The sequence below is a fragment of the Etheostoma cragini genome, chromosome 8, assembly GCF_013103735.1.
Source record: "Etheostoma cragini isolate CJK2018 chromosome 8, CSU_Ecrag_1.0, whole genome shotgun sequence".
Taxonomy (NCBI): Eukaryota; Metazoa; Chordata; class Actinopteri; order Perciformes; family Percidae; genus Etheostoma; species Etheostoma cragini.
The window spans coordinates 12646678-12651985 of NC_048414.1; positions in this window are offsets into that span (position 1 = coordinate 12646678).

Here is a 5308-nt window from a genome sequence, read left to right on the forward strand (position 1 = left end):
AGTTCTGAAGGCAAAAGGGGGTCCAACCCGTTACTAGCATGGGGTACCTAATAAAGTGGCCGGTGAGTGTATATAGGTTAAGTACAAATTTACGGCCACAAGTTGGCATTCAAAGATCAATCACATGTGACTAAAAGACACTAAACAGCATTGTACATTTTACAACTGTAAATATGTACTATGTACTTATAATCTTTTTGATAATTACATAGTTTTTTGCTGTACTGTATTTCAGTCCTCTATTTGCCACAGAGAGGCATGTGTCTCTGTACACATACACCATATCAGTTTTTACTGCAGCTAGGCACAAAAGCGATTTTTAACCAAAAATTAGCATAGCTCTTTGCAAATCAACACAAGCTTTAAGCATTGAATGCATCCATCACAATATATATATTATTTGTTCCTTTTTAATACAATGAAAATATACATTTCAATATAAGATGAAACTACATTGACTGTAATGAGTCACCTCTTCAAGCATATGAGTAATTGTACTAATGCTGATGACAACATCAAGTGTTTACCAGAGGGTGACAGTCACTCGGTAACGCCAATAAAATTAGATGAAAGGCTCGAGCCTGGCAACAATGATCTCATTTGGTTTCCAAATGCACCATTTCGCCTACTCATGGAGAAGAGCAGGACAACCTGCGCATTTCCAGCGAGCTTATGAAGGCTCTGTGAATATAACAGCTTTTTAATTAAAGCTTGGATTGATATGTAGAACACTCTTTCTAATGGAAATCCCAAGATGCATATGAGCATACTGGAGACAGAGATAACCCTATGGGAAAAAAACCTGCTATCTCTGGACACAACCTGAACTTTGACTAGACTTGTGATGCACAGACCGTGCCTTGATCTGCGAGTCATGTCCTGTTTGTACTTTAAATGGCTGGAATGATGTGGATATAATCATGTTTGGCCTTTCAAGATTACTTGTGGCCAGTGACTTGCACTTTGCTGGGTCTTCAGGCCTCACTCCCAGGCATGTCATGTCACAGAGATCAGGGTGAAGCCCACATGTTTCCTGTTCCCCTGCCAAACTTCATTGTCAGTCTGTCAGTCTTTACAGCAGCTTGATATGATCCGACTCCATGCACACAACGCAGCAGGCCATTCTGCGTGGGGTTGGGGCTTTAGACACATTGATGCGGAGACATGTTGGGCCTGTCTGATGCTGATGCTGGATGTCAGTTAACTTCTTTTTTCTGATTACCTCTGCCCACACAAATCTGTTCTGTTAAGTGACCGGACATTTTGCCTTACAGTGAAATGCATTCTATTTTTGCCTATTTGTCTATTTATGTAAAAATGTACAGCTGGTACAAGTCTCTATGTAACCTGGGAAGAATATAACTCTAAGAAATTAATAAATATTTTTATTTTGAACATTTTACTAAGGTTCTTCAAGGGATTTGGAGGTAATATACTCTCAGTAAAAAACACTTAAAAAAAGAATGAAAAAGCTTTAACCTGTTATCAAGTGGGATCAAAAGTCAGTGAAAGGGACTGAACTGCCTTCTCAGGATGCAAGACAGTCTTTCATTCAACATAAGCAGAATGTTTTGCTAATAATTATTCTTGAGTTATGCTCTGAGTTGTGGACTAACCTTTCCAGGATGGTAAAAATAAATGTATGTATGATTTGTGTATGATGCGTGAAATGTCCCTAACACTGGTGTAGTACGTGTTGCTGGGCGAGCAGGGTGGATAATGGAGGGATGAAGAATGCGTGTGCAGCGTCACGTTCCCTCTCCTTTGATTCTAAGGCCTGGCCTATTCACAACCACCTGGTCAAGGCATGTTAATAAAGACACATGATGCAATTGGGTGCAATCAAAGCCCCCTTCAGCTCATTTCCTGAGTTCCCCTGGCTTTCTATCTCTTGTCAACAGAATCACAATGAAACTTTCCCCTTCGTTATCCCTGAATATCAAAGACACTGACATTTCTTGCTCGCAAGAAGTGATTCTGTGACTTGGGTGTTTGCATTTTCCTTAACTTCCTGTTCTGCTTCTTCAACCACTTTATCTGTTAGGACAGTGTAATGATAAACTAGAAAGCAAGGGGGCTATACAGTGTACAATCTTTGTCAATGGCAGTGCCATCTTAAATGGTCACCAATAAAACATCACTTATGCTGAGTTAGAAAAGTTATATTTCGCCAAATATAATCTTCTATTAGGCATATAAGTCAGAGTAATCCTAAAGTTAATAAAACGTGTAAATGTAATGTAAAAAACTGGAATACTCTACTTTCATTGTTGTCTATAAACATAATAAAAACTACTTTTTGTCAAAACAGTGTGATGAAGGCAGCTTAACTAAATATAGAATAAAAATGTAATAGTTTTTCAGTGAGTGTGATAGTAAATGTTACAAAGTTTGTAAGTATGCTCATTTTTGTCTTCATTAATTAGGACTTAAATAAAGATTAATCTACAAGATTTATATCGTATACATGACGGCACTGAATTGCTTTCCATAGTTGTATATAAATGTTATTTTAAAAAAACAACTATAATGCGTAAATTATCACGTGTTTTTTGTCTAAAAAGAACTACTGTGTAAAACTGCCTTTATTTTTGAAATATGTTTTCAATTGCTTGTACTAGAGGCATAAATAAATAAATTCTTATTTGTTATTTTTTAAAGGGCAACACAAATTAATAAACATTTCCGTATATGTGCCAGCTGGCTAATTTTCAACTGTAGTCCTTTAGCTATATGACTTTAGACCAGCGCAATAGGACACAGCAAGACATGTGATCACCTAACCTAATTTATAATCCAAACACATTCAAAAAGCTTTCTAGAATAAATGCACGAGGCTTTCGGACAACCTTTTTTAATCTCTATATGTTTTTTACATTACATATCCCGTATCTATTTTGAATGTGGCAGGTGTTTATGGGCGCAGCTCTGTCCTGCCCCGTCCTTGTGTACCGCTGACGCCTGTCACCAAGTGGCATATGCTCTTGTTTGTTCTGCAATGAAAGAATTGGAGCTAATTAAAGAGATGTAGTGCTGCCACAGGAAGTGTACGTAAGCAGACCATTCACTGCTCTGATTAGATAGTTGTTCAAACAAGGCTCTGTATCAGGTGAAAGACTGTAACTCCATTGATGAGTTGCTATTAGAAGACCTTGAATCTCTGGAAATTCAAATAACACCAGTGTGAAGTGGAAAGGCAGAATGGCAGAAAGGCAGAACATCCCACTCAAGTAAAACCACTGAGATCTTCTCTTTAGTAGAAATAAATATGTTAAAAACTGAATCAAAAGTAGGTCCCATTATACTGATGCTTCTTTTTTTAAACTTTAATGTTTGTATAACTGTAGTTTTATGTTATTTAGTTTGGTTTTGGCCAGTTTCAATGTTCTGCACATGAATTGCCAACTCAGTCGTGTTGCATCATCCATATATACAAAATATATATATTTTTTTAAATGATAGCTTTTTCAGTTTAACTCATTTGTTAAGCTTTTTTCTGTTTTATTTTTTATGTGTATTATACCAAACCTCTTTGCTGGTGTAACCCTTAATTTTGGTTGTGTAACTGTTACTTTAATAAAATAAAAGTGTATGTCATTTATTACTTTAGCCATGGTATTCTAAACTAATGGTGGCATGACTTTGAACAGACAACAGAAGTATTATTGTAGAATTTTAGTATAGTTATCTTCCAAATGCCAAGCGAGAAGTAGTGCAGTTTTACCACATTCTCATCTTCATGTTGGGCAGTGTCTTAGTACCAGGGGTAAGATTAGCCAGAGAGATCTCTTGCAGCTTGACACTGTGAGTAAATCCCTCTGATTAAAGGGAACAGAACTGGGACAGATTGGCAGACACGGTGAAACTCTCACACTCTCAGACATGTCGGTCGCCAAAAACTACAGAAGTGATTAGAAAAAAGAGCTTGAGCAATGTTTTTCAAATAATAAATGCTTTAATTAATAACTGTTATTTATTCATGTGAGCATTTAAAGTGGTTTGGTTGCCTGGTTAGCCTGGCAGCCTTTCAACTGCCAGTCCATGGCTTTTTTCCTCATAAGCAGATTACGGTTCAGTAATGAGATGTGTAAATGTACTGAGTACTCCCATTGTCTGACTGCGATAGAGCTTGAAGTACCTTATCAGGAAGTACAAGAAATCAACACTTAGCGTAACTGAGTTCAGCTATAACTAAGAAAAGGTTTACAGTATATTCACATATGTACATTTTAGTTTTTTCAAAGTATGGTTCGCACAATTTGTAGAAAATAACGTGGAAGAATATTAAGTTGAGATGGACAATGGGTGGTAATAATAGAGGACTATAATGGCTGAGTTCAGATATATTATCTCATCCTTGAAGCTAATTATCTATAGACCACTATCCACATAAGGTCAGTGGGTCACCAGCAGAGCAAACTACAATTCATGTTACACCCCTGTGGAGGTACTCAATGGCTTAAAACATCTCAAAGCACCTGTGCCAATTACCCTTTGAACGGCAGAGCAGACACATGACATCATACATTTTTTAATAAAGGATGATAAAATGATAATATTAGAGTTAGTGTGCTGCATGAATTTTAAACCTGCTGCCAGGTCTGACTATGACATTGAATAAACTGGAGATATGATCCAGGACCTGTCAAGACACAAGGAGATCAAAAACATGGGCAGAGCATGTTCAGCATAAAAGTGCTGCCTGTGAATATGTATTTATAAGTAGATTTGAACTAGCTTGATGCTGCTCTGTAGAAGGTTCATGAAAGGAACCGTTCATTACTGAATCATGAACAATGCCATGGCCATACAATTCAGTAGACTTTGTCCTTTCCCCTGCCTTTTCTCTCCTCTTGATAAATTAGCTAGCAACAAAACCCATTCTAGGAAAAACATTACAACCTTTTTCCATATATTAATCACAGGGTTGACGTGTCTAAGGTCCACAATGTGGTAGCACTACAAAGGGAGTTTGTCTCAAAGAAGTCTCATTTATTAACCGGCATTTTAGATGTGCCCGTTTACTATACAGTATGTATGGATTAGCTACTTAAATGTTATCATGTTGTAAGAATCAAAGCACATTTGTTTTATTCACCACAGAGCAAATGCAACAAAGAGAATGAGAGGTTTAGGCAACAACTGATGCTTTCAAGCTAGAAGGGGGTCCCACTATATAGCTGGGACAACAACAAAATACATAATACCAATGCTTCTACAGAGAGAGCAGATCTCCTTAGATTTATCAGTTCAGTACCCTTTTTTAAAAATGTTAAATGGTTGTTATGACCTTAATAGTGAATAAAGC